At 40.4% G+C, this 12,968-nt stretch overlaps 1 protein-coding gene across 4 annotated transcripts in view; it reads right to left on the minus strand.

The window, feature by feature from the left end:
* Nucleotides 1–10,792, minus strand: part of thrab (thyroid hormone receptor alpha b) — a 138,038-nt gene extending 127,246 nt beyond the window's left edge. For all 4 annotated transcript variants that reach the window (XM_046068129.1, XM_046068128.1, XM_046068127.1 and 1 more), the window contains exon 1: nt 10,337–10,792. The gene's annotated coding sequence lies outside the window, so the exon portion shown is untranslated. The remainder of the gene's footprint in view (nt 1–10,336) is intronic.
* Between the last annotated feature and the right edge of the window lie 2,176 nt (nt 10,793–12,968).

A 12,968-nucleotide genomic window follows, 5' to 3' on the forward strand; every position in this document is an offset into this window, starting at 1 on the left:
CACCTCCGTGCACCCCCTCCCCCTTTATGCTAGTTCCCCCCTCTGATTTTTTCCGTTTATGGGCCCCCCCCCCCCCCGCCACACACACACACACACACACACACACACACACACACACAAGGTTAGCAAGGTCAGCGCTGCCTGCCTTGGCACAGTAGAGGACTGCAGATGTGAAAGTAGGGAGAGCTTGCTCTGGGGACCAGCTGGAGCCTGTCCAACCTGGACAAGGGTCAGGGACACGGCTGAGAGAACACAAGCAGCATTTGGAGCCTCTCGTCAAATCCCGGCCAACTTGTCACCCTCGTCAGTCACCCTGGGCCTCCATCTAGCCAAATCTTCAATGAATGCACTGTAGACCTATCTGATAATTTTACACCCTTGTAAAATTTTCATATTCTTATTCATCTGACAAGTGTTTAATTTATTGTCCTATAAAATTAATTAAATTACAAAAAACAAACAAACAAAAAAAAAACACTGATACAAGTTTACACTTCGTTTGTGACACTTTCAATTTTTATCTTGTGAAGCCGCCTTATGTTTTTGGAAAGATTAGAATCACGGACAAAGAAGTACAATACTATTTTTGTTAATATGCGTGAGCAGATAACAAGAAACAATTGCTCATGTGCATGCTTACATGAATGCCAAGGGCTGAACAATATACACAGTAAAGTGGTCTGCTATAATTGTAATCATCTGCAGCAGTGCTTTTCTTTTTATCGTATCTGCCAACAATAGAATAAAATATTTTCTTATCAAAATACACAAATTCCACATGTCAAAGTTAAAATGAGTATAACTGAAAAATATTTTTTGTTGCCATTAATGACAAACTTGATAAACAACTGTTTTGCTACAGGAAGTTGTTACAGTTATACAGGACTGATGGCACCTTATTGCTTCACTCATTGTCATCTTGCATTAAACAAAGTCAAACAGTTGTTGTCGGGCACAGCACTGACCACTCACCGGAGACAGTTTAGACAGAGCTGTACAAACAGGGAGCTGGCTGGGTGAAAAATGAACTGTAAATGAATCTCATTAGCGCAAACACTGAGAATAATGCAACCATGTGTTCTTAACAGGGTGGTGTTCTCTAAAAGCCTGATTAATAATATTTTAACTAAGAATAGCTGCCTGCATGTGCTTATAAACATGAAGGTTTCTTTTGATGTGCCTCTGCTTGCATATCACTTGTACGAGTGGCTGTGCAAGTGTACAACACTTGCATACAAGCTCCCTGACTTTCTGTGTCCAGTGTTGACGGGCCAAAGCTACTGCAGAGTGGTAGTGTACACTAATCGCAGAGTGATTGCCTCATACTTTGCCGATTGAGTTTCCTACTATCCAGGCCAGCTATGTTGAAGGAAACATGAGCCTGTCCTCCACACCAAACACACGGAGACGCTGCAGCACAACAGTGCTCACACAACAGCTTTGCATAAACCCACACACGCACACACAGGCATTAACATGGAACACAGTTCTTGACACATGCAATTGTGTAAAAAAATAAATATAAATTTTAAAAAAGAGGGGGGTTACTTTGCAAATCTGCAAGAAACTGAAGAAGACACTAATGTCTACTGTATGCCAGATTTTGTTGATTGGCGGCAGTTGAAACATCTTAGATTAGGAATGTTCAAGCCTGCCTGATCACAAAGTCTCTTGATGCTTTTACAAAGACCAATGCATAGACACACACACACACACACACACACTCACAGCCTCAGGGCGCTTGGCATTAAGTTGGCATTCTGGACCTCCCAGTGTGTAGCTCTTCATCTACTTGGCAAGCAAACACTAACAGGTAGAGATGAAACACGCTCCCTGGCTCAGGTAAAATACCCGGCAAATCCCTGGATTAATACAGCATTAAATAAGAAAATATCTAGGTTGTGTAGAGGATAGGAGGCTTTGTGATTTTATAGTGTTATGTTAATGATTGTTTACATTCCCCACATTGCTCCCAAACCAGTACTTCAAGTTTTTAAAGGCTTAATTTCACAATGTTCATAAGCAACAGAATGCCATTGTGCAGTCGCCTTATTTGATGAGGATTTGTATTATGTTCATTTTTATTAAGGGCACACTGCCAGCACAAGAGTGGTTACTTTTGTTTGATTATTTGCTCGTTTCACACTTACACAACTTTGCCTTTCAACAATCCAGTACACACCTTTCACATGAATCATACCGTGAACACATTAAAATATCACTCCAAAGCAAGCTTCCAAAACAAGTCACGCCTCCTATGAAAAGAATAACCACTGGCATTTGAATTACATGCTTTTCTTCTCAATAATACTTTATAATACAGTTAACTATGAAGCAGCACAAACAGCAGCACTTACAATTTAGTAACCCTAAGTTTTTTTTTCCCAATTTTATCTTCTCTTTGTTAATTAAAAAAATGCTTGTTTTATTTGACCAATAGTCCAACCCCAAAAGACATTCAGTTTACTATCCAATATGATTTTTTTAAAGCATCAAACCCCTACATTTGAAAACCAAATGTCTGACATGTAAGATGGGCTTGGCTGCACAGCATGAGTATAATAACAGGTTTAAAAGGTTAAATCTATATGGACAAACGAGTGAAGCCCGCTTAGTTGCTTTAGATTAAAAAAGGTCACTTTGCCCCTTTTCAGAAATTTTTTTCAGGTGAACCATGCCTCTAAAGTGCCACTCTAGATGAGGTTGGTGTTGCATCCGCCAAGTTCTGTCCACAAAGCCACAAGGACAGAGGGACATGGACAGAATTAATATCGCCATTTTTTAATCAAGGCATTCTCTTGATCTAAATTAATGTTAAAATTTTAAATGAAGTATTTCAGCATTTTTTACGTTAATCACAATGATCAGGTCCCATTAACCATCTCTTTTTTTGGATTATCTTTTAATCACTATCATCACAAATAAAAAAACAGCACAGTCTCAAATGTCAAATGTGTGTGACTTTGCAGGAACTTGAGATAATAATCAAGAAAAGGTGACAAATCAAGCGAAAGTCATCAAAAGCAGCTTTGGCGTCACAGTATCAACAAACAGTTGACTCACTTGTGTTTCCTGTTACCAACATTCCCTTCCACAAACAGCGTACCGACCTGTAGCTGTAATGCTATGGCAGGCAATTTCCGGCACTATCATTAGCTATTTCATTATTATTCACACAGCAACTGACAAACCACTCTACACTCTGATGTTCACACATACACACAGGAATGTGTGTGAATCCTTCAACAGATGTACTGACCTGAATCAACAAGTGGCCGACTTCACTTTCTCTCTGCAGCAATGCACTCCAAATAACCTGAGGAGGGAAAATAGCCACTGGCGAACAAATGATTCCAGCTTCAGAAAGGTTTTGGTGTGTTGTCAAAAAAAGAAAAAGTTTCCTCAAACAGAAAAGTGCTTGGTGGGCAGTTAAGGAGGGGGCCGGCGGAGACTGTGTCACCGTCAGTCACACTTCAAAGACACTCAGTTAAACTCTGAAGTGATCTTTAACCTCACAGACAGTCATAACATAAACTAAAGTCTAATTCTTCAGCCAGGGGAATATCTTGCACATTCATACACGTTTGTTTCCCCAGCCAGCCAAGGTTGTGACTCGACCACTGTGAAAACCAGACATGTGACCCAAATCTGGGGCATTCTCCAACTGGGAAGCAGTTTGCTGTAAATTAATAGGAGAGCTGTACAATAACAGCAAGAAAGAAGCAACCTGCCATAACTGAGCATATTAAAACTGTACTATGGTTGAAAGCACAATCCCTAAGCTTTAAAGACATGCTTTTTTCTAATTAATAGGCATACCAGTACAGATATCTTATTAACACATACTTGCAATGTTATTTTATAGTGATACTGTTGAACAGTGATTCCTAACCAGGGTGTTGGTCCACATGGGGAACTTCTGCGGTTGTCACAGGGTACTTGTCTTTGGACAAAACAACCAATTTGAAAATTTCGCCTTAGGGAACTCTTTCTGACATTTTATAAACGAAGAAATTCATCAATTAATTGAGAAATGACTCTGCAGACTAATCAATAAAAATAACTACAGCCCTGGTACCTATGTATGGATGTACTGTATGTACAGGTATATACAGCATACAACAAATAATCTAACAATGAGTCTGCCGCAACAAAACACATATCAATTTAGAGTAAATATTAAATTCTTTTTTATTACTTTTACTTGCAATTCCATTCTCTTCAACCCCCCCCCCACCACACACACACACAAAGTGACTCATACTCACTTCACACATTAATTCCTCTGGGGAACTCTGATTATAAACTGATTATTTTCTGCCTCAGGGACAGATACTGAAATTGTTATTGCCAGTTTAATCTCAAATCATCATGAAGGGAATCCCTCTGTACGCCACACGACTCAGTGTTTATGACAGTGTAGAAAAAAGTAGCCAATTTATTGTCTTGGGAACTGGTTGTTTAATATGTCTGCAAATGTGGTGTTACTTAATTTCTATTCCACTGCATAAATTGAAGCAGCTCTCACAGAGAGGGAGTGAAAGCCGTTCAGTGCCAGCAAATGTGGGATGGACTCCTCCTCGTAAAGTGCTCTGCTTCACCCTGGCAAAAAATAAACCTTGCGGGCCCGGATTCCAAATATTCCTGTTGATGAAAAGCCAGTTGTGAGCGGCCCCAGTTGTACCCAGGCAGAGCCAAGCTGACTGGTTTTAATAAGTGAAAAGTGTGACTGTGTAAAACAGTCTCACTACTTTCTCTGGCCAATAAAGTCCATTTTACAAATGATTATTTTCCCTGGTGATTTGGAAGCCGCCGAAGCACAGGCTGGCTGGGACAGCTACAGAGAGACAGAGCAGCCAAGAGTGACAGTGGTGGCACAGAGAAATAAAAGACAAGGGGGAGCCTCCGGTAACCACTTGCAACAGAAACAACTGAAAGAAAACGACTACAGATAAAATGAAACCTAACCTACTAAGAGAAGACAAATGGGAGGGGCAAACTGAGAATAAGCCACAAACTCAAAGCCTGTTGGCTGACATCTGATGTGTCTGTAAGAGCGTTTATGTGTTGGGGGCGGTGGGATGTTGCATTATCTCAAAGACAGCAGGACCCCCAATGGTCTGTGTCAAGACCGGTGCAGAGCACACTGATAATCTCTTGTCGTGTTCACCATGACAGCATGCTTATCAGCAGTGGAGCTTCACAGGCTTCTGAATGCAACACAAACCAGCTACGACATCACACTGAAAGGTTAGCCTCATTCTTCTCAGCTAATGAGGTTTGAATTGCCAGTGAGGACACACATGCCAGATGTTACAGCAGGAAACAGCATGGAATTTCGGTTATGACAGAGAGGCTAGAGGATGCACATTACTTTTTATTATTACTGATTGATTGAGATATATATATATATATATATATATATATATATATATATATATATATGCGCTGCCTTCTGGGAAGAGATATAGAGGTTTCTGGTGCCAGCTTTCCCCCCCAAGCCATCAAACTTTTAAGCTCAAATTCATCCTCAGCACTGCTCCATTGATTACAGTTTATTTCTGTTCACCATTTTTATAATTGCTTCTGTATTAATGTATATTGTCTGCTATGTAGCAGAAGGGTGTTACAAAACTCAATTTCAGTTATATTGTGTGTGGTTCCAGTTTCTCAAATGTAAATATTTGCTGCTTTTCCCTTTTTAGTATAATTGTACACTTAGTGTATTTGGGTTGGCTGCACATAACAAGCTATATGAAGAAATCACCTTGGGCTCTGGGAACTTAGATGGACAATCTAATCCCAAGACACTTAACCCCTAGTTGCTCCAGAGGCGTGCGACCTCTGACATGTATAGCAATTGTAAGTTGCTTTGGATAAAAGCGTCAGCTAAATGTAATTTTCTGACATTTTATAGACCGAACATTAATTCATGAAAAATGAAAATAGTCAGCCTTAATACTGATCTTTTCACCAGAATTAAAAGCCCAAACTGGGCATTTTGTACTGTGGGCAACATGACCTTTGATCGATAATCTTTTTTGAATTTAACCTAACTACAATATCCCACACCACACTTACCACCAGCTATATATTTGCAAGGGCAACGCAATGATTTTGACTCTACATTTTAGTGACAAAACAAATGTAACAGATAATTTAGGCTATCTATACTATACTTATTGTATAGTATTTGGCAAATCAGGACTCACTTTAATACATAAAAAGAGGCTAAAAGGAGTTGTCAGATATCGATACCAATTAATCTGCTAAAAGCTAAAGCAGATATATCAGCCGGGCCAACTCATCTGACTAATTATAGCTGACATGTCAGTTGAATTCTAGGTGATATATTAAACTGGAAGAGGAAGTATTGAAAGAAGTTGTCAGTTAAAGTGTCGGCTGAAGAATAAGCACTGAAAGCAGTTGAAGCAACAAGCTGCACAAACTGTTGTATTTTCCTATCAGAACTGTATTTGGTTGAACAAGAGGACGTTTGTGAGCAATAGATGTCAGATTATTATATATGCATAATGATGTATAGGAGGTCGCTGGTTCAAACCCCGGGTTGCCCCGTCCTTTCTGTGTGGAGTTTGCATGTTCTCCCCGTGTCTACGTGGGTTGTCTCCGGGTGCTCCGGCTTCCTCCCACCGTCCAAAGATATGCGGACTAGGTTAATTGCTGACCCTAAAATTGTCCTTAGGTGTAAGTGTGACTGGTTGTTTGTCTGTGTGTGGCCCTGCAATGGACTGGCGACCTGTCCAGGCTGTAAACCGCCTTTCGCCCAATGTCAGCTGGGATTGGCTCCAGCCCCCCGTGACCCTTTACGCAGGATAAGCGGTTGATGATGGATGGATGGATGATGTACAGGCATATACAGACAAAAACGCCTGATGTTTTGCCTTCTGAGAAACCTCTTCATGCATAAAAGGGCAGATTTATTCGCTCAAATGAAAATAAACTGAATCAAACATTTCTATAAATGTTCTTTGAATAAGATGGCTTTGTTGATAAGATGCATCTAAATACAGTATGTGAGTAAACAAAAGCTAAACTGTATGCTGCCATATAATCCATTAGCACAGTTATAGTGCGTGATAATCATGTGACATTCTGGTTGACAGCATCTGCTGTGGCTGAATAGATCCTATGAACCAACCTACAAGTCTATAGCACATGGGTGCTATGATTTAATTAGTCTAAGGGAAAAACACAGGCAACATGGTAAAGCGCCTTGGGGTCCAGCTTCTACAGGAATGAGTAGCTGTCAACTGAGGTCAAACAGAAATAAAGGTAAAAGATAAAAGGTATGTCACGCTATTGTAGTCTAGGACATACATGTACAGATGAAGAGGCAACAATAAAATGTTGTGCTGTGCTTATTATCAGCTACAAATATGTCACTTTTGCTGACCTGTAGTGATAAGCTCCCCCCAAGGTCCAATAAGTATATTTATTAGGTATTTTTCAAACCTAAAAAATCTAAATCAGGATAAAGAGGTCTCTGGATATTTAGCTTGACATATGGGCAAACAGTGTAACTGCTCATCATTCTCCTTTTAACTTCCAAAGTCATCCTGAGTCACAAAAGAAGTGGAAATGGGAGGCAAATCCTAGGATCATCCCACTCAGCACCACACTCAGTTCAGGAATAGCTCTTGACATATTGGCCTACCCAGCATGCCCTCTGCCTCTCTAGACAGCTCTGACATCATTATACAACAGATACAGACCAGGACATCAGCTGCACAGCCAAGGTTATATAAGCAAACGCTCTATGTTTCTCAGCATTAAGCGCCTTTTCCCCACCGTGGGCGAATTGGAGGGGATGGGAGCAGACGAGGAGAAGGAGGGGTGAGGAGAAGGGAAAGGAGCAAGGAGGCCAGGAAGAAAGACAGACAGAAACAGGGTCACAAAAAGAGAGGCCCGTTGGGGTGCTTTCTGCTGGGAGAGACTGAAGAAGGTCACTCCTGGCCCCCTAAAGGAGCCCCAGCCAACAGGAAGAGAAGACAAGGAGAGAAGAGCTGGACCAGGTCACATGGGGCTACACCCATCCACCTTCTGTGTGCTCTCTCATGTACAACGCTGTCACATCACTCAGTTGGAGTCAGTATTTCCTATTTGCTTTCCTTCTACGGATGAAAAAAAAACATTTCAATAAAAGGAAATGGGAAAAAATAAAGTGTATACTTAGAGAAAACGTTTATACTTCAATGGATTTGTCCAGGGCTAATAATCAACCCAGGGAGAGAACACTGCGATTAAAACTGATGGCTAATGATTAATGAACAGTGGGCATCTGGGGCCATAACAGCTGATCTGACATAAATTAGCTTTGTTTTAGCCAGTTTTTGTGTAACATGCAGTACAGACTCTGCAGAGGTTTAGTACCACATATATCTAGATAATAATGACAGAAACATTATTTATTAATGACAGTGTATGTAATATTCCAGATGACTTTGAGCTTGAGTATTTATGTTAAAAAGCTACATGTTCCCCCAAACTCAATTTCATCTGTTGTTTCTTGTTCAATTTCTATAAGATGTCACATTGAGAAAAGCTGTAAGAAATATGTGTTGTTCCTGATTAACTCATTATATTCATACTGTAAAATGAGAATAAATTATTTTAAAAGGTTGCAAAGACATCTAAAGTCCAATACTTCAATTAAGGGGTGAACTTATTCTAGCTTATAAAAAATGTTCACTAGACCCTGTTTATGTGAACATCCATACACTCTGCCTTTTAAAATAAGCTTCAGAGCGCCAGAGGAAATGCTTCTGTTGCCAGCTTGATGGATTCAACTGCAAGAGCACACAGCTTTTAGACTGTCACTTTCTATCAGCAGCAGTGTAAGATACTACTGTGAAAATGAATGCGACTGAGAATGGAGACCCTGAAAAAGCTCTGGGCAGAGTGGTTACATTGAGTGATTTAATTATTACAGCGCTGTAATGTGGTGATGAAGGCCTCCACACACAAACAGCTGCAGAACACACTAAACAAACTGTCACCAATATATTCATGATTTGCTGTGCTCAATCGTGCACTGAGATTATTTTCACTGGGGATTTTCACATGGTCTAAGTGAATTATCAAGTGTCAACAGTCAGTCTGGCCTTCAGGACATCAGGCTGTGTTATTAAAGTGTTTCCTGGCAGGCTTAAGAATTTTAGTTAGTATATAATCAGTGCATTTATTTCATGGCAACTTCCTGGGCAGTGCTGTCTTTAAGGAAAAAGTACACCCTATTGTATTGGCCTGGACTGCATATTGTGGGCATGTTTATCTAAAGCACACCATTTTTTCATACAACTGAGTCACACAGTCTGGTACTCTAATATCCGACCCTGACTGTTTTAATGCAATGCACATTGCGCCTCACTAGAACAGTCTGTTCTGATACTGGCAATTTCTGATGCGTATCAACTGACAAGATCAGACAGTGATCATCTGGGCTGCACTGGACATTTGTGATAATACAGTAAGTTATATAACCATGAAGTCAAAAAAAAAAAAAGGGGTCATTAACTCTGAATGCCACTCTGTGACCATCACAAGGACCATTATACACAATGATAAACAATGCAGATGAATTATATGAATGTTAATGACCCAATGTTCATACTTAATTTGGTTAAGAAAGATTTTATGCCAGATGAGCAAATGCAAGTTGACCTTTATTTACAACCTTACTTTAGTTACCAGCCTTTATTTGGATCAATAGTACTATAATAAACACTAGAATACCTTACTGGAAAGGTTATTGAAATAAAAATGTCAACTGCATTTAAAAAAATAAATCACTTCTACTACACCTCAAGGAGAAAAAGAGGAAAAGCAAATTAGGGTCAAGTAACTGAATTGAACGGCTCCCTATAGGAGTACTATGGGTGTATTATAGTTAGTGATCTTTATCGATCAGTCTATCTGCCTGTGTGTGTGTGCACGTGTGCATGCGTGTTTGGACCATGCGCGCGCCAGAGTGCAGCAGGCACACGTCCAAGTTCGGGCCTGTGTGCAGCACACAGTACAAGCATGATGCACTAAAAAAAAATAAAACATATAGCACATCTACCCTATGTATATCCGGCAGTGTTATCGTTTGATTGACAACAACCACTAACCAGAGACAAACGTCAACAGTAGTAGCGGAATGGCTACAGACCAACAAGGTTAGAGCCTGCCTACTGTTACTTACAGTAGGCTACACCGTGTGTACCTTGGCTGCTGATCTGATCTGTCAAACCGGCCCAGGCTACTGACGCTAGCCCAGCCAAACAACTGTGTGCACACTACGCTGTTGAACGCCGAGCCTGATAACGACACTTACCGTCGGTTACTCCCACGCGGTCTGGACACCAGTTTCGGTTGGATATTGTGGCATTAAGGCGGAAATGAAGCGGGAGAAAGTCAGCGGGGCTCCTCCGGTTTCTGCACAAGTGTAGCGGCAGCGCTGAGTCCCCTCACTCCGTGCCCAGTCCTCCTCTAAGCTGCGGCGCCTCGTACTATCTATATATCTCCCTCTTCCCACAGCTCCCCGAGCTCCTTCCTGCAAAGCTTTTGCGTGGAAATGAGGAGTTTGTTCCCCTTTTTGCTGCCTTCCAGTTGCGTTTGGACGGGCTGCAACGACAGGAGGGAAAGAACCTAAAAAATCAATACTACACGCTCGCTCCTCCCTCCGCTTATGCACAGTACAGTAAGGGGAGCGCTCTGCTGTGTAACCACTTATTAAAACTATCTACCGCTCTCTACAGGACCACCACTGTAAAGCACGACTGTACACAAACACATGTTGGGACGTTAAATGTGAAATGCGGAACATCCAATGACTCGAGTCGTCTCCACTTCCCTTATTTATTGACTTCATCACGGCGCATTAGCCCTCCCTCTTCCCCTCATCCTCCTCCTTTTGGGAAGGTGAGAGTAGCCAGGTAGATACGAAATTACAGAATCGGTGAAGGGACACGACTGGGGGTATTAAATCTTGTAAAAAGAAACACTGGCTACCAAAAATTTGGGGCATTAGGCATAATTGTTAGTTATCTGTCATGAAATAGTTAGAGATAATATCAAAATAAAATAATACAATACATTTCATGATTAGACTCACTGTGGTCCAGCCCTTTTTTGAATAGCAATATATTGATTAGTGCTGAAACAAAAACTAATAAATCGGTTTGATCAATTATTCATCAAAGTAATTTATACAGCAAAAATGCTGAACATTTCCTGGTTCCTGCATCTCAAAAAGATGAGGATTTACTGCTTTGCTCAATTTTTTTAATCATTGTAAATTGAATAACTTGGGTTTTGCACTTATGGTTGGACAAAACAAACTGACTATTGTAACTGATAATTTTTATTTTCAATTAATATGTAATTTCTAATCTGTTAATCATAGCTAAAATGTCAAAAAAAAAAAAGGTGATAATGCTATTCCATCGGCAGTGGTATTAACAGAGCAGGGAATCATTCACTCTATATGTTGATAACAGAATTGAATTTGGACAGCATATGATTTTGACTGCAATTTGTAAGTGATACTTACTAGCATGGTGGACAGTATTACAGAATAAACACAAGCAGAGTGGATCAGGCCCCACACTCCATCACTCTAAATTAGCTTTAAATTACAGTAATCCCTGGCTTGCTGTACATCATTCTACTTATTTAATGGCTACTAACAAATCTTTGGATGTGCAGACGGACAGACAGAAGTAGATCAGATTCTTCTTCGTCATCATTTTATCTGCATTGCATTTAAACCGGAGAGATAATATACTCCACTAATGTTGATCAAAATGACAGCTGGAAAAACAGAACCTGCAGCTACAAGCTACAAATAGTCCAAACGCCAACAACGGCACCCTGAAAACATCTGGGATCCTGATGTCAGTGTCGCCAAAGAATCTGTCGACACTTTTTTAATTCATACCATCACATCTTTATTTAGAGTAAAGTGCAACGTAGAGCAGGCAGGGCTTATGACATAATGTTCAATCAGATAGCTTCAGCTATGACTCAAAAGATTTCCTCTTCCTCTCCTGAGTCTTGGAGGAAAGTCTGTACTAAGCAAATTAGCGTTGACCGTAGCCAAAATAAGTCAGATATTTCTGTCACTAATATAGCAGACAAATACACTGTATGCAGGAAAACACCAGCTGTGAGACTGACACAAACTTCTAGCACTGAATGTCCAGAAGTGTGACATTTACATTTGATGGTTTTCAGTTGCAGGAGTGGAGGAGGTGGGAGAGATAAAGGTTTAAGTGCACATGCTTTTGCAGCACACTCATAAAATATCTGGATTTGATAAAGGTTGTCTCTGAAACCATTATCGATGTATGTGTGAGTGAGATTGTGTGTGCATGCCTGAACAAGGATTGGACATTTCACTATGTAGGAGTGTGTACCATATCTGAGTCTTCATACAGGGAGTGGCTATTTTATTACACTTTTCAATTTCCAGGAAGAGTCTCTTCTTTTGAACAATGGCGATCAACCAATTAAGTTCCATCCACATCAAAAGCCATAGGATGTATTGAGATCTTTCACATACTAATGACTTAACTTGTGTTGATCGTCTTGGTTTTGGTATCTGTTCCACTTTTAAGTGGCCATTGCATATATACGATTGAAAGGGTTGTGTCAAGTTTGGAGTGCACAAGTTGTTCTGTAAAAAATGCACTCTTAAATTCAGCTGACGCCAATATGAAGCTTCAGCAGGCTGAGTTGGCTAAATCAAGTTAAAGTTAGTCTTTTTAGTGTAAAATTCCTTTTTTTTGTGTTTCCAAAAACAGTGTTTTCTTGCTGAGCCATGGCGCAGGTATATGTTCTCATACAGTAGTCGCAGGGAGGGGGGTAGGGGGGGGGACATCACTTGCAATAAAAAATGCACAATTACCAAAACAGAGATACCTTCTTTATTTGGCAAACTAATCTTCAATAGTGCAGTCACACTA

This window comes from Micropterus dolomieu, linkage group LG14 (genome assembly GCF_021292245.1).
Source record: "Micropterus dolomieu isolate WLL.071019.BEF.003 ecotype Adirondacks linkage group LG14, ASM2129224v1, whole genome shotgun sequence".
Classification (NCBI taxonomy): Eukaryota; Metazoa; Chordata; class Actinopteri; order Centrarchiformes; family Centrarchidae; genus Micropterus; species Micropterus dolomieu.